The 21,215-nt window shown below is 40.9% G+C and overlaps 2 pseudogenes; both read right to left on the bottom strand.

Annotated features, from left to right (window-relative positions):
- Nucleotides 1–4,096: 4,096 nt before the first annotated feature.
- Nucleotides 4,097–5,696, bottom strand: LOC100403739 (ATP synthase F(1) complex subunit alpha, mitochondrial pseudogene; annotated as a pseudogene).
- Nucleotides 5,697–11,154: 5,458 nt separating this feature from the next.
- On the bottom strand, nucleotides 11,155–14,266 carry LOC100410264 (cyclin-Y-like protein 1 pseudogene; annotated as a pseudogene).
- Nucleotides 14,267–21,215: the final 6,949 nt, after the last annotated feature.

The raw sequence follows: 21,215 nt of genomic DNA, 5'->3' as shown, positions 1-21,215 counted from the left end.
AACAGTGATAAATTACTTCGAGTTATCAACTATATATTTAAATACTAGGATATTGGTAAGTTATTTAGTATTTTAGGGGATATTAAATATACCATCTCTAATATAATTTATATTATGTCATACTACCCATAAGTTTATAAACAGAAACTTAAAGTGATTATGTACTTAAATAATCATGTCAAGTAATATAAAATCTGAACACCAGATTGGTACAAAATGTGAATATCACATAAAAGTAAATTGGCATTGAAAATGAGAAGCTGCTACCCTGTGAAATTATAATGTAAAAACACACTGGATAAAATGCAGTATCTTGAGTATAATCTGTTATGAATTCTGAAATTGTGTACAAAATGTATATTGTATGGGTTTTAAGACCTTTCTCAAATGTAGACTCTTGAAATACCTGGCCTGTAAAAGATATATGCACTGACAGACTTAGGGAAAAAATTGCTATGTTCTGAGCCCAATGTGCCTGTTTGGTCCATAAGTATCATTTACAAGAACAATCATGATTCTCTGATTCCGACATGCCTGTGGTACCAGTCACTCCATCAGACCTGCATTCTGGGCTGCATGCTCCTGGAAGGAAGCATAAAGAAGGTTCCATAAAGGAGCCATAAAGGGCAAATATCCTTTCTGTTAGGATCTGGCTCATGTCCACACCCCCCTTGCTGGTGCCATATTCAATCTCTGAGGACCTATTGGATTCCAGACCTTTGTAATATATCTAAAACTCCAGAACAAGTTATGGAATTTTACTATATAGTCCTGTTGCTCAGCATTTTTGTCTTAATCACTTCAGGCTGATATAACAAATTACCATAAACTGGGTGGCTTAAACAAGGAACGTTTATTTCTCATAGTTCTGGAGGCTGGGAAATCCAAGATCAAGGCATCAGCATGGTCAAGTTCTGGTAACTGCTGATTGCAGACTGCTGACTTCCTATTGTAGTCTCACATGGTGGAAAAAGAGCAAGCTAGTTCTCTGGCCTCTTATGGCAAATTTGTAAAATTTCATATTTAGACATATAAAAGTTCTAATGTTTATTTCAAATAGAGAATCAGTAGGGTGATAGACATTTTGGCAAGAAATATAATTATCTCCCTATATAAACTAATTTTAAGTATTAAAGTTTATTTTTCCAGGTACTAATTCCTTGGTTTTTATAAAATGTATATTTCAGAAGATCTCTTTCTTTGTTTCTACTTTTTATTCCAATTTCATAACTTCTCATAAAAAATGAAATAAGATAAAGTTAAATGCTGTGTAATCCAGCTATCTGGAAAAGAACATCATTCTTCTGGTGACACTGAGCCTGTAGATGAGGGATCACAGTGGAGGAAAGCTATCCTAGGGGAACCAAGTGTCCCAGTGGTCACAGATTTACAGGGAAGGGATTAAGGATGTTGGGAATGTAGGGAAGGAAAAATACTATTTACTTCCATCATCTTCTTGCCTACAGTCAATTTTGTCTGAGGGTAGTGACAGCTACATAGATGAAGAGCTAAGAAAGACAGAGATTCATCTTCATTTCTGACCATTTCACCTCCAAATACGGCATTAAAGGCACTCGTGTAAAGTAATTTTATTACTCCTGTTCTCCTGCAAGCCTGGAGGACATTGCCTGTGTCCCCCGCATCGACTTCTTCAAGCCAGTTTTGATTCAGTTGTTCCCACCCTGACATGACATGAGACAATATGTAACACACAAGTGACATCTATATCCTGGAACGCTTTCTTTACCCCAGAGAGATGACACATGTCTCCATGTATAAAGTTGATTCCTTCCAGAATGGTTTGAGCAGGAATACTTATCTCAAACAGAATCAAATGGGCTCCCTTCTCATTCAGAGAACAGCCTAGGCAGAACCCAAAATATCTACCACTTCCTGTAATGACAACAACTTCTTTTTGAAACAATAATTTCGATTTTTATTTTAGATTCAGGGGACATATCTGCAAGATTTTAACACAGGTATGTGGCGTAATGCTGATGTTTAGGGTATGAATTCTATCACCCAAGCAGTTGAGCATATTACCTAAAGGGTAGTTTTTCAGCCCATCCCCGCTCCCTCCTGACCCACCTAGTAGTTCACAGTGTCTATCATTACCATATTTATGTCAATGTGTACTCAGTGTTTAGCTCCCACTTACAAGTGAGAACAAACTGTATTTGGTTTTCTGTTCCTATATTATAATGATTTATCTAGGATTATGGCCTCCAGCTGCATGCATGTTTCTGAAAAAGACAGGATTTCATTCTTTTTCATGGCTGTGTAGTGTTCTGTGGTGTGTATTTGCCACATTTTTTTTTTTGAGATGGTGTCTCGCTCTGTCACCAGGCTTGGAGTGCAGTAGTATGAACTGTAACCTCTGCCTCCCAGGTTCAAGTGATTCTTCTGCCCCAGCCTCCTGAGTAGCTGGACTACAGGCACACACCAACCACACTCAGATAACTTTTTTTGTATTTTTAGTAGAGGTGGGGTTTCACTATGTTGGCCAGGATGGTCTCCATCTCTTGACCTCATGATCCGCCTGCCTCAGCCTACCAAAGTGCTGGGATTACAGGTGTGAGCCACTGCATCTGGCCTATGTACCACATTTTAAAAATCCAATCCAATCTACCACTGATGAGCACCTAGGTTAATTCTGTCTTTGCTATTGCAAATAATGCTGTTATGAACATAGGAGTAAATGTGGTTTTTTTGTAGAATGATTTATTTTCCCTCAAGTATATGCCCAATAATGGGGTTGCTAGGTTGAATGGTAGTCCTAAGTTCTTTGAGAAATCTTCAAACTCTTTCCACAGTGGCTGAACCAATTCACATTCCCCTAAACAGTTTATAAACATTCCTTTTATCCACAGCCTCACCAGCCTCTGTTGTTTTTTGACCTTTTCATATTAGCCATTCTGACTGGGATGAGATGGTATCTTATTATGGCTTTGATTTGCATTGCTCTGATGATTAGTGATGTTGGACATTTTTATGTTTGTTGGCCACTTGTATGTCTTCTTTTGAGAAGTGTCTGTTCATGTCCTTTGCCCATTTTTTAATGGGGTTGTTTGTTTATTTTTTCTTAATTTCAGTTTCTTATAGGTTCTGGATATTAGATCTTTGTTGTATGCATTGTTTGCAAATATTTTCTCCTATTATGTAGATTGTTTGTTTACTCTATTGATAGGTTTTTTTTTTTTTTTTTTTTTTTTTTTTTCCTGAGAAGAAGCTTTTTAGTTGAATTAGGTCCCACTTGTCAGCTTTTGGTTTTGTTGCAATTGCTTTAGGAAACTTAGGCAACAATTCTTTGCCAAGGCTATGTCCAGAATACTGTTTTTTTCTAAGTTTTCTTCTAGGATTCTTATAGTTTGAGGTCTTATATTTAAATTTTGAGTTCATTTTGAGTTAACTTTTGTATGGCAAAGGTAGGGGTCCAGTTTCATATCTCTGCATATGGCTAGCCAGTTATTCTAGTGCCATTTATTGAATAGGGAATCATTTTCACATTTTTTTTGTGGGCTTTGTCAAAGAGCAGATGGCTATAGGTGTGCAGATCTGCTTCTAGATTATCTATTCTGTTCCATTCATCTGTCTGTTTCTGTATCACTACCAAGCTGTTTTGCTTACTATAGCCTGATAATACAGTTTGAAGTTGGGTAGTATGATGCCTACAGCTTTGTTCTTTTTACTTAGGATTGCTTTAACTATTCGGGCTCTTTTTTGGTTCTATATGAATTTTAGAATAGCTTTTTTTCTAGTTCTGGGGAAAATGACATTGCTAGTTATAGCATTAAATATTTAAACTGCTTTGAGCAGTATGGCCATTTAAAAAATATTGATTCTTCCAATCCTTAAGCATGGAATGCTTTTCATTTATTGTGTCATCTCTGATTTCTTTCAGCAGTGGTTGGCAGTTCTCCTTGTAGAAATCTTTTCTCATTCATATTATGGAAACTTTATTTTGCTTGACCTTTATTTTTCATCTGCTTTCTGTGTATAAAGAGTAGGAGAGTAAAATCCTTTTACAAATGAAACTAATTTCCTAGAACAAACAATGACAAAACTGGGCTGGTATTTGATGTGAATTCATAGGAGTTTAAGCTTCAAATCCAGAAAAGAAGTTTGTTACAATCACTTTCAGCTTTGCTTCTGATTCTTCTGAGATCTTTCCATCAACCCTGATAGTGCCTAGCAGGGCTTGGTGCTGAGTGACAACATGAGACAAGAAAGCATTCTCAAACTTTGTAATCTTGCTGGGCTCCATGTTATCAAGGTACCCCCTTACACCCACATAGATAACAGCCACTTGTTCTTCAGTAGCCATAGGAGAATACTGTCCTGGCTTCAGCAACTCAGATGCACACCATGACTCAAAAGCTGTTGAGTGGCAGCATCGAGGTCAGAACCAAACCAGGCAAACGCAGCAACCTCACGATACTAGGCCAATTCCAGCTTTATGGTAACTGCCACCTGCTTCATAGCCCTGGTTTGGGCAGCAGATCTGACATGAGACACAGACAGACCAACATTAATGGTAGGGTGGATACCTTTGTAGAACAATTCTGTTCCCAAAATGATCTGTCAGTGATGGAAATGACATTCGTTGGAATGTAAGCAGACACATCACCAGCCTGTGTCTCTGTGACTGGCAAAGCAGTCAAGGCATTGTTCATCTTGGTTGCTTTCTCCAGCAACCAGGAGTGTGGGTAGAACACATCACCAGGATAGGCCTAATGACCAGCGGGTCAGTGGAGTAACAGAGACATCTGACGGTAACAGCCTGTTTGAATAAGTCATTGTAGATGATCAAAGCATGTTTGCCATTGCCTCTAAAATACTCTCCTATGTAACAGCCAGAGTAGGGAGCCAGGTACTGAAGTGGGACAGCATCCAAGGCCATAGCTGACACCACAATGGTGCAATTCATGGCATCTGCATCTGTAAGTCTCTTCACCAATTGGGCAACAGGGGATCTCTGGATCAATAGCAGCATAGATACAATACAGCTTCTTTTCATCAGCTCGATCATTGAAACTTTTCTGGTTAATGATTGTTTCAATAGCAATTGAAGTTTTCCCAGTCTATTGGCTCACACTGACCACGACAAATTGGTACCAAGCTAATGCCAGTCTGCATTGGTCCCTGCACTGAAATTTGAGGAATGATTCTGGGGGCTTTCATACCAACTCACCTATGGGTATTGGAACAAATTGGAACCTTTCCATCAGTAGCATTGCCAAAGGCATCAATGACATGACCCAACAGCTCCTCACCAGCTAGAACGTCCACAGTGACTCCTGTCCTCTTCCCTATATCCCCTTCCTTAATTAGTTTATTGTTTCCAATGACAACACCAACATTGTCAGGTTCCAAGTTCAAGCACATAACCTTTAAGCCTGAAGAAAACTCTGCCATTTTTTCTGCTTGAACATTCCACAGCCCATGAACATGGGCAATACCATCACCAATACTTAAGACAAACCCAGTTTCTTCAAGGTCAACAGAGGTATCCGCTCCAAGAATATGCTTTCAAGAATAGAGGACATCTCAGCAGTCTCAGTCTTCTGAAGATGAGCATTAGAGGTATGGAGATTTCTTGCAGCAGTGAAATATGAACCCAAGGCATTTCTGGAGACAAGTCCAGCCTACCAAGGGAAGGCACACGCCACGGCCGCGACAACGTGCACTGACAGCATCTTTGCAGTTTCTCCGCAGGCTGTACCTCCACAGCAGCAGCATCTGGACCCCTTGTACAGATCTTTAACCTTCTTGGTTAGTTGTATTCCTAGATATTTCTTTTTGTGTTTGTGGCTATTGCAAATGGGATTGTGTTCTTGATTTGGCTCTCAGCTTGAACATTATTGGTGTATATGTAACCAGCTCAAGTCCAGCTGCCCTCCTCTCAGAAGTCAAAGCATGTGGTGAAAGGAAAGCAACCTTTTTTGGTCAAATGCTAGCAGATGGGAGAATCACTGGGCATAAGGCTCAGGAGAGCCATCTCAGCCTTCTGGGCTGAGTGAAGAGGTTTCAGAAGGAAAAAGGGGTGAGATATAGATGTGAGTAGTGAAAAGGGAGAGCATATCTGCATGTCTTACTCCCATAGTTATCTCAAGGAATTGCCCATCTAGAGGTTTGATTTGCGTCATCCTGACTTGGGCATAACTCCCCTGTAGAAGATCTGCACCTGGGTCTCTCTGCTGGTTTATTTCACAATTGGCCCCTGGAATTTCTAAGCAAGCACATAATTAGATAAGCAAGCACTGTGCATAGATATACCTGGTGGGAAAGGGAGAGGAACAAAAGAGTCTTATAGTAAAAGGCTGCATTCTGAGATTAGGAAGGAAAGAAAAAAATAGTTTAAAAATGCATTTCAAGGCTGGGGTATGCATTTATATATAGAAATGCTTTTGATTTTTGTATATTATTTTTTGTGTCCTGAAACATTACTGCAAGTCATTTAGCAGTTCTAGGGGCCTTTTGGCAGAGTCTTTAGGGTTTTCTAGATATAGAGTCATATTGTCAGTGGCCAAGTATGGTGGCTTATACCTGTAATCTTACTCTTTGGAAGGCTGAGGCAGGCAGATCACTTGAGGTCAGGAGTTCAAGACCACCCTGGCCAACATGGTGAAACCCCTTCCCTACTAAAAAATACAAAAATTAGTTGGATATGGTGGTGAATGTCTGTAATCCTAGCGACTCAAGAGGCTGAGGCAGGTGAATCGCTTGAACCCAGAAGCTCCACTGCACTCCAGCCTAGGCAACAGTTTTTGGAAACTCAGTTTCCAAAAGAACAAAGAGAGAGAGAGAAAGAGAGAGAGAGAATCATATTGTCAGTGAAGAGAGATAATTTGACCTCTTCTTTTCCTATTTGGATGTCTTTTATTTCTTTCTCTTGCCTGACTGCTCTGGCTAGGACTTTCAGTACTACATTGAATAGTAGTAGTGAAAGTGGGCATCCATGTCTTGTTTTTGTTCTTAGGGGGAATGCTTCTGGCTTTTGCCCAGTCAGTATGATGTTGGCTGTGGGTGTTACAGATGGTTCTTATTATTTTGAGGTATGTACCTTAGATGTCTAGTTCGTTGAGGGCTTTTATCTTGAGGGAATGTTGGATTTTATTGAAAGCTTTTTCTGCATCTACTGAAATGATCATAAGGGTTTTGCTTTAATTCTGCTAATGTGGTGGAGCGCATTTATTGATTTCCATATGTTCAACCAGCCCTGCATCCCAGGAGTAAAGCCTGCCTTATTGTGTTAAATTAACTTTTTGATGTGCTGCTGGATTCAGTTTGCTAGTATTTTGTTGAGAATTTTTGTGTCTATATTCATTAAGTATATGGGCCTGAAGTTTTCTTTTTTTATTGTGCCTCTGCCCCTCTCCAAAAAAATACCTGCAGAGTTCAAAGACTGAAGAAAATAAGTGCCCTGTGCATTTTCGAATAAAGAGGCTTTGTTGACCCTGGAAGGGACCATTGCAGTAGAATAGTGGAGAAGATGCCAAACTGAAGGAGGCTGGAGAGAGAATGAAATGAATGAGGAGGGGAGTGTGGACAACTCTGTCGTGGGTCTGAAGGGTGTAGAAGATACAGGGAAAAACTCAGAAGCAAACATGATGGTTAAGAGTGGTCATATTGATTGGTTAAAGATAGGGCAGAAATAAATAAGTATAAGTGCTGGTGGGGGAGAGCCAGTAGGAGAATTTGCAGGTAGAGGAGAGAGTGATAAGCTAACTGAGCTAATGGCTGAGCTGACAGAGTATGGGTGGAATGGTTGGGCATGGAGGAAGATATCTCTTCCCCTAGGCAAGGCGGACACAGAGATAGGTGAGTGCTCTTAGGAATGAAGGCAGAAGTGAGAGGGAACAAAGCCAAACATTATACTCTTTTCTACCATAGTACCTAGCACCCTGTGCCTGGGACATAACAGATATCGAATAAATTAGTGCAGAATACATGAATTACTCTTTCACGTAGTGATAAATAAAGAAAGAAAACTAAAGCACAATAGAGGGTTGAAATATGCTATGTGGGAAGTGAAAGAGAAAGTTGCTTAGGAAAATATAGAAACACCAGGTGGTATTCCAATTGGGTTTGGCAGCTATGCCTTTCAAATGAACTTCGAATGCAGTTGTATGAGTTTCTCTGTCTGTATGGGAGTTGTTTGTGTAGGTGGAGAACAGAAGACAGTCTGGTGGATTATGATGTGGAATTTTTTTCCATAGGAGGTGTAGCAGAAAGACAAAGTAGTGGAGGGATGGGGATACTGACCAAGATTGTCACAATGAGCCAATTTATTCTTTACAACACAATGAAGAAAGGCAGAGTGGAGGTGAGGAGTGATAGCTGGAGGAATGTCATCTGGAATAAGTATGTGTATGTGATGTTATAGTTGAATATTTCAAAGTTGCAGCACATCTAGAATTTGGCTGTGGAAGTGAATGGCTGACGATCCTGATACTGACAAGATCATGCAATTTAAAATTCAGAGTATGGGAAGGGGTGTCCTATTGTCCTTCTCAACTCTTGTCTCAAGATACATGGTCTTCTCACCATGAATTGTGAGTGTGTCACACATAATTTATTAAGAATAATCACTGTGAATTTATTAAAAATGTAATTTAACAACCATTACGTGCCAGTTATAGAAATGATGGTGGAACTTGGTTCTAAAGAAAAAGCTTCAAAGTCTTTAGTAAAAGCAAAGGAGTGTGAGAAAGAAGCACAGGTTCATGTGACTGGATGTTGTGAGCCTCCAGGAAAAGGGTTTGTTACATAGGAGGAACGATCTGAACTGCACTGAAGATGGACAACACTGGCCTCTCCTCCCAAACTCAAGAAGCCTCCAACTCTGAGAAGGATCCCTTTGCAATTGCTGGAGGTGGGAGGTGGGCAGGGTCTTTGTAGAAGGCTCACTTAAGTCAAGGTGTGTGAGGTAGAAGATGTGGAGGGAGTTGATGAGAATGGAATGGTGTTCCAGAGAGAATATGGTGAAGACACATAGGAGGGAGGGTAGACTAAGAGAAAGAATGAACAGAGCAGCTTACCTTTTGAGTGGAGAGTCAGGATGGGAGAGGAGGCGGCATGTGAGAGAACCAGCCAAATCATTTCTGAGAGCTAATCTACAAGTCTAGGCATAGGAAAGAGGGCTCAAACTACTTGAAGAGGAGGGAGTCTGGGTTTAGAGGAAATAGCATATTTGTCACAATGAAGCCTCTTCTATCGAAGGAAGCATTTTAATTCAGGCTCCATTCTGTATCCACTGTGTGAATGCTATGAAGTTTCTATATTTGTCTGTGTCTGTCTTTCCCCATTTCTTCAAAACAAGAAAAAAGAAAATGTTTCCAAACTTTTTTGTGGCTGCTGGAATTGTATAATCATTTTATGTAAATATATATGAATATGTGTGGTTTCCGAGAGCGAGAGAGAGAGAGACAGAGACAGAGAGCACTAATGCAGCGCCTGGTATATAACAAGAACTCATGAATTAATGATGGTTGTTACTATTATCAGTTTTCAATTTTCTATGTTTACTGAATTCTAGTCAATCTTACATCAATATTACTGTATTCTTTTTTGTTGTTGTTGTTTTTGAATATTACTGTATTCTTATCATGCCATAGCGAAGTGTATTTGAACTTTCCTGGCGTGGTCACTGGCAAGTTGGTTTCTATGAACACATCTTTCCTGCCTCAAAGGTTGATGCGTGTGAGGCAATAATAAAGCAGTGATATAAATTCTGTGGCCTCTGCATTCTCCTTTACCATTGCCCCATTCAGTCTGGTAGAATATAAGACATGCATCTTTTATAGTCTTGTATTTATTTTTAAAGCCTGGCCTGTTGCCTTATTTTTGCTCAGAAACATTGATAATTGAATATTTTTTTGTCTAAGTAAAAAGCCAATTAAATATGATCCTCTGGATATCGTTCTTATGTGGTAACTTTTTCAATTTAGCATTTCCCCTAATACTACTCCATGCAGAATAATAATAGAAAATGTTCTTCAATCTGGAAATGTGACAGTTTACTCATTCAGATAAACATTTGGAAAATTTCCCCAAATTTCTGGATCTTTATTAAAGTCCGAAGCTCTTTTTTCATTTATCTCATCCTAAACAAAATTTAAGTACTGTAAGGAAGAGCATTCAGTAATCTTTTTGTCCTTATGGGATTTCTGCTTTTCTTTATCATGAGCTGCCCTACTAAAAATAAATTGATACGTTGTTGGCCAGCTCCAAAAGAGTTGATGACTTAATAGTCAAATAATATGTTTCATTAAATAGTAATTTCAGATCAAATAATTTGTATTCTCTCACTACAGAAAATGTAAAATACCGCCAAACTGGCAACTGCCTAAACATCTTTGTTAAAAAAACAAAAACAAAAACAGCTTTTTTTTTTACAAAGTTCCAGAAATTCCACATGTACATATTATAATATGCAGTATCTATAATTTTAACAGCTTTGCAACTAATGAACTCTAAAATAGCTACATATTGTTATAATTTTACATTTAGATATTTCTATCCTGACTTTTCTTTAACAATTTCATCCACTGTTCAACAGCAATCAGCAAACATCTATTTACTCAGTAACCTTCATCAAGCCTTTCCAAGTCATATAACATTAGTGCTTCCTACCCTAAAGAAATCTAACTGAAAACATCACTCATATCTGTGTTCAGTGCTGGAACAAACACTAGAATTCTGATTCTTGGCTCCAATATGTTTCTGTGGCCTAAACTTGTCTCTGAAATACCGTCTGCTTGATTACAAGTCAGGATTCTACAGAACACGGACATGTTTTTCTGCTGTTCTTAGGACATTTGTTCCAATGACTGGTGTAAATAGTTGGTGTTAAGGCCTCTCCACAGTAATAGCCTTCCCAGATAGAAAGGATCACAGCTGAGAAAATTAAGACAGATTTTTAAAAATTTTGTTTAAGCCCAATTTTTCTTTTTCTATATCGCTTTTAGAAGTTGAGGCACATGAATACTTTCTATGACCTTTTCTCTGAATGGAAAATGAATTTCCCTGCACTCAGCATGTCAAATCCTGAGAGACTTTCCCAGGCCGACTTTGGCCACCTCAATTTCTGAAATGTTGTGCTGATTACTTCTTTAAGATATTGTTTGGCCCAAGGTCATGGAACATATGAGCTCATTCTGAGCATGAAGCTCCCCAGAGAACAACAGTACAGGATGTCAGTTTGGTTATGGCATCTGAAAACTCATAAAAGCAGACTTTCATTAAAAGCAGCATTACCCCCAGCCCTTGCCCTCTGAGAATGCACGTATGAATAATTAGGAGCCTGTAAGTAGGGGCCAACCCATAGTACACATTTCTCCTGTTTTTTAAGTAAAACACATTTCTCCTGTTTTTTTGTTTTTTTTTTTTTCTTGAGACAGAGTCTCACTCTGTCGCCAGGCACCAAGCTGGAGTGCAATGGCACGAGCTCAGCTCACTGCAACCTCCGCCTCCTGGGTTCAAGCAATGCTCCTGCCTCAGCCTCCCAACTAGCTGGGACTACAGGTGCACCCCACCATGCCCAGCTAATTTTTGTATTTGTAAAAGGATATTTCTATAAAGTTTCTAAACATTTCCTACTTTTTCATCATTGTCAAGTGTATTTTTTTTTCGAAGTTGAGCCTTGCATTTACTTGTATATTTGGGGCTATAGTTCTGTTGTTTTTGTTATTGTTGTTGTGACAGTGTCTCACTCTGTCACCAGGCTGGAGTGCAGTGGAGCAATTTCAGCTCACTGCAACCTCTGTCCCCCGGGTTCAAGCAATTCTCCTACCTCGGCCTCCTGAGTAGCTGGGACTACAGGCACACGCCACCATGCCCAGCTAATTTTTTTTGTATTTTTAGTAGACACAGGGTTTCACTAAGTTGGCCAGGATGGTCTCAATCTCCTGACCTCGTGATCTGCCCAACTCAGACTCCCAAAGTGCTGGGATTACAGGCGTGAGCCACCACACCCAGCCCCTGCTTTGTTTTAAATTACAAGATGAAAATGATAACTCTTTTTTTTTTTTTTTTTGAGACGGAATTTCACTCTTGTTACCCAGGCTGGAGTGCAATGGCACGATCGGCTCACTGCAACCTCCCTCTCCTGGGTTCAGGCAATTCTCCTGTCTCAGCCTCCTGAGCAGCTGGGATTACAGGCACGTGCCACCATGCTCAGCTAATTTTTTGTATTTTTAGTAGAGGCGGGGTTTCACCATGTTGACCAGGATGGTCTCGATCTCTTGACCTTGTGATCCACCCGCCTCAGCCTCCCAAAGTGCTGGGATTACAGGAATGAGCCCCTGCGTTCTTCCGAAGCACTCTGGGCATGTTGCCACAAACAGATATTTGGAAACCTTCATGAAACTGGCCTTTTCGTACTCTGAGGGAGGCTTCACTGGGTACTTGTAAGAGATCAGAAAAATCTGCTTTTATATAAAATAATGCAGTTTCTAAAAAAAAAAAAAAAATTGTCCCCTAGAGGGGCACCCGGCACTTAATTTTTTTTTTTTAGACAGGGTTTTGCTCTTGTTACCCTGGCTGGAGTGCAATGGCGCGATCTCGGCTCACCACAACCTCCGCCTCCTGGGTTCAAGCAATTCTCCCACCTCAGCCTCCCAAGTAGCTGGGATATAGGCACACGCCACCATGCCCAGCTAATTTTTGTATTTTTAGTAGAGACCGGGTTTCACCATGTTGACCAGGATGGTCTCGGTCTCTTGACCTCGTGATCCACCAGCCTCGGCCTCCCAAAGTGCTGGGATTATAGACGTGAGCCACTTCACGGTGCCCCGTAAATTATTTTCCATGCTAATTGTTTATGTGATATTGTCAGGATGTATATTGCGAAAATAATTCTACTAGATTGTGAGTTCCATGAGAGCTAAGAGCAGGAACTGCATTGTTTACCTGGTTGAAACGTGAAGTGCAAAACTGCCTCTCAAAATAAAATAAAATAAAACAAAATTTATGGGCCAGGCGCGGTGGCACACTCCTGTAATCCCAGCACTTGGGAGGCCTAGGCAGGTGGATCACGAGATCAAGAGACCGAGACCATCCTGGTCAACATGGTGAAACCCCGCCTCTACTAAAAATACAAAAAATTAGCTGGGCATGGTGGCGCATGCCTGTAATCCCAACTACATGGGAGGCTGAGGCGGGAGAATTGCCTGAACCCAGGAGGTGGAGGTTGCGGTGAGCTGAGATCGCGCCATTGCACTCCAGCCAGGGAAACAAGAGCGAAAATGCTGAACACCAATGAAGTTATCAGCACTGAAAGACCTTCTCATAGCGGCTCTACACAAGTCTTCGTCTTCACACAATCTAGAAATAGCCTCTAGGTTCTGTGCTCTTTCTTTGCTAAGAGGAGCAAATAGAAAATTCAGGTTGTTGGCATCTGCTAAGGAGCGAAGGTCAAAGTAGTATTTGGCATAAACACTGGCAGGAACATTAATAATAAACTGAAGAAGCTCCAAAAAATGCCTTTCCATTTCATTCATGTCCTCAACTGTAATGTCTTCGAGGATCTGGCAACAGTCCACGTTCCACACAGCCTGATCAGCCCAAACCTTGGAGGTAAGAAGAATGGCTCCCAGGACAATCCTTTTCCAATTAGGGGGACAAATGTCGATTTCAGCATAAGTTAAAAGCCTTTCTAAAAAAAGTTCCTGTTGCACATTCAGCTTTTATCTGTGCAGCACTAAAAAGAGTACGAACAAATCTGTAAATAAATCTGTGCTCAGGATCATGCTTAAAGTATTTCTCTGGAACTTCTTCTCGTGTAAGTGGATGTGATCTCTCATCAAAAATATCCAGGGATTATTTGCATCTCTGTTCTTTATGTGGTAATATATTGCTAAGGTCACACATTTTACTGTGGTTCTAAGATTAGGCTGGCTGACTGTGCTGTCATCTAGAAATATTGTTGAGCATGAGCTATACTTTTTAGTAAGCTGCCCTGGATACATGGTTTAAATGGTTGCTCTTCCTCTTTTCTCGCACATCTGTTTGAGATTTGCTCAGGAAAATTGTGCTTGCCCTTGGATGGTCAGAAGGGTTCGACTCCAAAGCTAAATTTTCGGGCATCTCGCGGTCGCTGATGTGCTGCAGGTGGTGCCCTCGCCCTTTCCAAAATCCAACTCAGCAGGCTCCACAGCAGCGAGCGCTACCACCACGCGTCTCCCGACACTGCCTCGTAGATGTCGGAAGCGCAGTACAGCTCAGCAGACCCCGCGTGCCGGCCCATCTTGGGGCTGGCATTGGGGGACACAGCGTGTTCCCCATGGGGCGCCTCCACATCTCTCCACCGCTGCCGGCACCTTCGCTCGCCCCCTATTACACGGCCCTCAGCAGCAGCCCCCTCCCCCACAAATGGCGCAGTCCGGGCTGCACCACGAAAGCAGATGCTGCCTCTCCCGCGTCTCGCCAGTGGTTCGCCTGTCAGCCCCGCGACCCGGCCCAGGACAGGGCTTGGGCCTCGGCCGCACTTCCGCCACTGCGCTGCCGCTGCTTCCCCTGAGCTGACTTGCCTGCCGAGACTCCAATTTTTCATTTCTCAAATAGAGATATTAGAATCCATCTCGCAGGAGGAATGCAGTACGTCTGCACTTAATGGCATGGATAGGTTCTTAGAAACTGCAACTTTAAGTAAAATGCTGTACTATATAACAAAACCAATTTTACCATAAGCTAATTGATATAAATAAGATTTAAGTTCCCATAGCTCACAGTGTTATTTCACTCAAAGTTGAAATTCCAAAGAACCTATCAGTGACATTAATTTATGACATACTGTATATGTAATGTGTCTAATACATTATGTTTTACATGAACATTGAGTGATATTTGAAGGGCCAATAGAGGCAATGAACATGGGCTCTGGAGTCAGACTACCTGGGTGAGCTTCATAATTATGTGGCCTTGAGACACTTACCTCCTGTAATGCACCCTCTGGATAAACAGATTGTGTGTGTTTGTGTGTGTGTGTGTGTGTGTGTACACACATATATATATATATATATGAGAAAATTTATGATAAAGAATTGGCTTGTGTAATTAAGGAGGCGGAAAAGTCCCAAGATCTGCAGTTGGCAAGCTAGAGACTTGGGAGAGCCAATGGCATAGTTCCAGTCTGAGTCTGAGGAGCCAATGTTTCAGTTGAGTCTGAAGACAGAAAAGACCAATGACTAAGCTCAAACAGCCAGGCAGGAGGAGCTCTTTATTATTTTCAGAAGAATCGGTCTTTTTGTTCTTCTCAATTCAGACTTTCCAGTGATTAGATGAGGACCACTCACATTAAGAAGGACAATCTGCTTTCTTTAACTAGTCTACTGATTCCAGTGTTAATCTCATCAGAAAACACCCTCATGGAAATACCCAGAAGAAAGTTTGATCAAATGTTTGGGCACCCCATGCCCAGTCAAGTAAATGCATGAAATCGACCATCATACCTTCGATGAGCCTCACTTTTCTCAGGTGAAAGGCCAAAATGATAACAATAACCTTCCTTGGAAGTTATGAAAATCCAGTAAATCGACAGTTGTGTATTTTACAATAGTACCTGGCGTACAATAAGCTGTATGTGTGGATATGCTGAACTAAATACATAAGTAAAACTGAGGAAAAGGAGCTGTCTCCCACCTTCCAGTCTAGAGATATTATCCTATCCCTTTGGGTCTCAGGGAATAACTAATTTTGTTTTTTCACCTCATTTAATGTTTGAGTTTCACATTCAGTCAATAATCTTATAAGTTATTTCTTCTTCTAAACATTTTCTTCTGTTCAGAAAAGCTACTTGATTTCATTGTAAGTGGAGTAAACAAACCAAAAAAAACCCTTGTTGATTGGCATTCCAATTGAGAAAAGCAAAAAAAAAAAAAACGTGTATTTTTAAAATTAAAATATCATTGTATTGCTTATTGCCTTTTAGAAATGAGATATCCTTAAATAATACAAGTGAAATGGGGAAAAATGAATATAGATTTCTTTTCTCTATTATTTAGAATTGGATTTTCAAATGAGTTAACTATATTCTAAATACAGGCCTCATATAGGATGAAAAGCTTAAAAAATGTCTCTGTTCTTTTCTCCTTCCTTAAATATTATGCATCAAAATATTTACATATTTTCAAGATGTGTCTTATCAGATATTTAATATGTATATATGCCTAGTTTTAATGGACTTTCATTGATAGCCTTTCTACAAGTGGTGATTAAAAATCTCAGCTTAGATGGTGGTCTGTTTTTTACTATACAAGCAGAGTATTATGTAAATCTCCCAGGCACTTGGTCACAGATGTGGCTGAAGGACCATGGCTCACATGGGTTGCAAAATATCAAGGAACAGTGTGGCCAATAAACATTACCTCTTCAACTGGATTGCCCAGGAGGACACATTGGGACTCATTAAGGAAGCAACAAAACCCAGAGAGAACAGAGAAGAGCGAGACAGGACAGCTGCACACCTGGGATTGGCATGGAGCCAAGGAAGGCTTCTCACCACAGGGAAAGAATGAGTGAGCAGAAGCTTCCAGGAACCTGTACTCCTGCCATGGACCTCTGCAATCCTGGGCACAGGAGATCCCCCGGCCCTCTCTTCCCATGGCCTCCAGACTGACACAGAAAGCTGTGTGGAGTCTGGGCAGACCGTCACTCAGGCACATATGGAGCCCCAAGGGCCTTGGGCTGATGAGCATCCCAGGGCCAGCTGCCATAGCTCTGCCAGCAGGGGAGGCCTGGCCCTCTTGCATGCTCCCAGGATACATGCTGCATTCACATTGCTGAGGACCAAACAGACTTCAGCTTTGCCACACCTTGCCAGCCAAAACTTATTGGCCTGGGTTTCCAGTCCAGCCAACACATCCCTGCCTGAACACTCAGGCTAGTAGCGACTCTTCATTTCCCTGGGAAAGGGCTCCCAGAGTTCTGCCATTTCTGCTGCTGCAGCCCCCACTTCTGCCCTGAGGCTGCAGAGGGGAGTAAATGACAAGCCTAAGGACCATGGTGGGTCTCCAACACAATGCAGCTGCCATACAGAAAAGCAACCAGACTATTTTCCATGTAGATCCCTGCCCCTGCTACTCCTCACTGTACAGGACCTCCCAACCTGGACCCCCAGCACAGCCATCCTGCCTCTGCCTGAGCACTTCAGTCAGTGGTGGCACTGTGATCACCTGGGAAGGAAATCCCAGAGGCAACCTGAAGGCTCTCTACTGTCTCAGCTGCAGGGATATTGCCCTTGCTGCCCTTGGGCTAGGGAAAGAACAAAGATCCTGACTGCTTTGCTTGAACCTCCAGCATGCTGCAGCTGCCATATGGAGAGGAACCCAGTCTCTCTTTCCTGTGAACCCCTGACCCCCTGCTCTACACCAGGCAGGGCCCCTGGATTGGGCCTGCAGTGCAGTCACCCCACCCCCAGCTGATTATTCCCATGGGCAGCAGCTTCAGGTATCTCTGGGGTAGAGTTCTTAGAGTCAGCTGACAATCCTTCTGACACCACTGCTACAGCATTACCTCTATTGCCACCACCAGGCTTGGAAAAATGAAGAACCTGAGTGTCTTACAACTCCAGCACACCACAGGCACTCAGGTTCTTTGTTCTTTCCTCAAAGAGGCCAGACTGTCTTCCCTGTGAGCACCCAACCCCAGCTCATCACCAGGCAGGGACCCCAGCTTGGGCCTGTGACATGGCCATTCCACCCTGGGCTGATCGTTTTGCTTAGCAGAGGCTCTGCCATTTCTCTGGGTTGGAGCCCCAAGAGGTAAGTGTAAGGCCCTCTGACATTGCCACTGCCAAGATCCCTGCCCCTGCTGCCTGCAAGCTGGGGAGGGAACAAAAAGCCTGAGCTGAACCCTCACTCATTCTGTAAGGCCAGCATCATTCTGATATCAAAAACCTGTATGAGAGACGATGGAAAAAGAAAACTTCAGGCCAATATCCCTGATGAATATAGATGCAAAAATCCTCAACAAAAATCCAGCAGCATATTGAAAAGCTAATCTACCACAATCAAGTAGGCTTTATTCCTGGTATGTAAGGTTGGTTCAACATACATAAATCAATAAATATGATTCATCGCATAAACAGAACTAAAAACAAAAACCCCATGATCATCTCAATAGTCATAGAAAAGTCTTTCAACAACATTCAACATCATTTTGTGTTTAAAACCCCTCAACAAACTAGGCATTGAAGGTACATAACTCAAAATAATAAAAGCCATCTGTGACAAACACAGCTAACATCATACTGAATGGGCAAAATCTGGAAACACTCCCAGTTCTCCCCTTGAGAACTGGAACAAAACAAGAATACCCACTTTCATCACTCCTAGCCATCATAGTACTGGAAGTCCTAGCCAGAGCAATCAGGCAAGAGAAGCAAAGAAAAGCTGTCCAAATAGGAAGAGAGAAAGTCAAACTATCTCCTCAAATAATATGATTCTATTATTTGAAATAATATGATTTCTAACATAGAAAATCCCAGTTTCTGACAAAAGGGTCCCAGATCTGATAAACAACTTCCACAAAGTTTCAGGATACAAAATCAATGTTCAAAATTCGGTAGCATTTCTAGAAACTAATAACATCCAAGCTGAAAGCCAAATCAAGAATGTAATCCCATTTGTAATAGTCGCAAAAAGAATAAAATACCTAGGAATATAGCTAACCTGGGAGGTGAAATTTCAAGCATTCTAGGTGCTGGCAGTAGTGAATTAAACAAAAGCCCTGTGCAGGATCCACTTATATTCAATGGGGAAGAGGGAATGCTAGCCAATCTTTATTCCTAAGGACCCAGTCCTCTTATTTTTGATGCTCTTGTGAACATGTGATATGGCTGTTTCATTGAGAAATCTCCATGGGGAAGAACCAGGTATTACATAAGGCACTTGTAACATTAGCACAATCTAGAAAAAAGAAATCTCAAGATTTATTTTAGATTTCAATCCTAAAATTTCCAAAGACATTCTTCTAGATTGTGAGTTGTTAGAGTTCTTTAAATTGCACTTTTGATTATAGAAAGTGGATTGTCATGTTAAATTAAAACAAAAATAAAATATCAGCAATAAATAAACTGAAACTGATTACAACATTTTATTATAGTTGTATTTTTCTGGGAAAGACAGAATGAACATCAGATTCCCCAAAGGGCCCATTATCTAAAGTGTATAAGGGAGCACTTTTATGATCTCGCGTAGTTCAAGTAGAGATACTGGCAATCCCAAATTCATATATAAAGCCCAGAGTCAGTCTCATACCAAGGTCTGCTCTTAGCATGGGAGAGATACTCCGTATGCCAGAGGTACTGTGGTTTAATACCAGCTCACTATTCTTTTTACTTTTCCAGACTGCAAGCTTTTAGCATAGATATTTTTTCTAGATATCTGCAATTGTGGCTGCATGGAGTAAAGTGCAATTAACTGAAATTACTAGCAATTTTGTGTTTCTTATTTAAAGGCATTTTGTTTATTCTTTCTAACTACCCCAGGCCCCTGCTTACACTCATTTGTTGAATTTGTTAACTAAACAGCTATTCTGAAAATGGGAATATAAAATGGGAATTCCTCAAAGGTTATGTAACATAATGTATGAAAAACCTTGTACCACAGAGTTTGGCTGTTTACAGGCCTTTAATAAATTTTGTGTGTATCTGAGCTCATCACTTTGTAGCAAGAACATTTTATTTACAAGTGGTAGTTTATCAAGACTAAAGTGACAAATTTGGTCTATGGTATAAGTCTCATAAACTTTTAGCTGTACTGAATTTTTTAAATGATGTTCCATTTGTCAGTTTTTGACAGTTTATTCCTTAAATGTTTTACCAAAATGGTCAAAATATCTTAAATTTAAATGTTTATCCTGTTATAAATAGTAGACCTTATGGATTTCTTAAATATCTGTTATAAGCATCTAGTGAGGCAGTTGTAATCACACTAACTATATACAAACCAAGAAACTCTTTTTGTGTTTAAAAGACACACACTGTGAAGGAAGTTATTCCAAAAACTCCAGACTGTGAACAGACATTAACCTTCTACTTTGACAGCATCTAACTTTCCTGAAGAACAATTAAAACCCAGGGAGTCTCAACTGGAAGCACTTTCACTTTGGTAATAAAACCAAGTCTTAATGTTTAGGTTTCAGTTGCATTCATTTTTTATACCAATGAACTGCATCATGCTCTTCCTTCAGCACACAAGCTGTAAACAGGCCACATTTCTATCATTTTCATGAGGGCCCAAACATACGCCATCTCTTCTGAAACCCCTGCTAATTCCTGGAGATTTCTTCAGAGAGCTGAGTGGAGGAGAGAGTTATTCAGAAAGGTAACTGACATGGATGCTAATGTACATAATGTGGGTGGAAAATCAGCTTTTCTTCAACAGCTGATTGTGCCTCATCCTTTCTGTTCACTTTCTCCAAGGTGGAGCTCTGGACTCTGCTAGTGGATCTAAAGCTTTCCCCAGTGTATTTTTTATCAGATCCTAGAGATGTGCCCCTTCCCCTGAATTGTGTGGTATAGTGAAGGCGGGGACATGATGAGAACTTAGCTCTCCGAGTTACCAGTGCTGCATGCGTCCAGGCTCTGCCACTCACTGGGGGACCATCTACAAGTCACTCACCTTCTCTGGGGCTCAGCTTCATTATCTATACAACGAGGAAAGCTGTCTACCTTCTAAGTACGGTATAGCTCTAAAGTTTCTCCGAAGCCTAGATGTTCCACTCATGGAATTTAGGATCTTTACATCTTCATTTTCAAGAAAAAATGAAGCTTCTCCTCCCAAAATATTAGAAACCAGTGCTAAAAGCCTAGAATGTTTTAGTGTTTATGAGTTTTAAAATTCTGTTTTGATTACAGAATAATAATCAGAGAGTAGCAAGGAGACAAGTTAATGAACAAGTAAAAGGTTTCTCCCTAATGAATAATCAGCCCAGAAAGAGATGAACATCAGAACTGACATAGTTCGTTCTCCTCAGATGAGTATAATGTAGGAGTTACTCCATGAGATAGAAGATAACGTGTAACACTAAGCTGCCATCTGAGGACAAATAAGCCATTTGATTTCTAGATGCATATATTTTAAAGACTATTTTCAGGAAATTGTGGACTAAGGCATCACTGAGAAACCCAAGTAATGAGCATCCGCAGCCATGTCCCTCTCAACATGTAGCATGAGGGACTGGGTCCTTCTCAGGGTCCAGGCAGGGTATGC

The sequence above is a fragment of the Callithrix jacchus genome, chromosome 1, assembly GCF_049354715.1.
Source record: "Callithrix jacchus isolate 240 chromosome 1, calJac240_pri, whole genome shotgun sequence".
NCBI lineage: Eukaryota > Metazoa > Chordata > Mammalia > Primates > Cebidae > Callithrix > Callithrix jacchus.
Note: the sequence above shows the minus strand (reverse complement) of the source record. Positions and strands in the feature narration are given on the sequence as shown.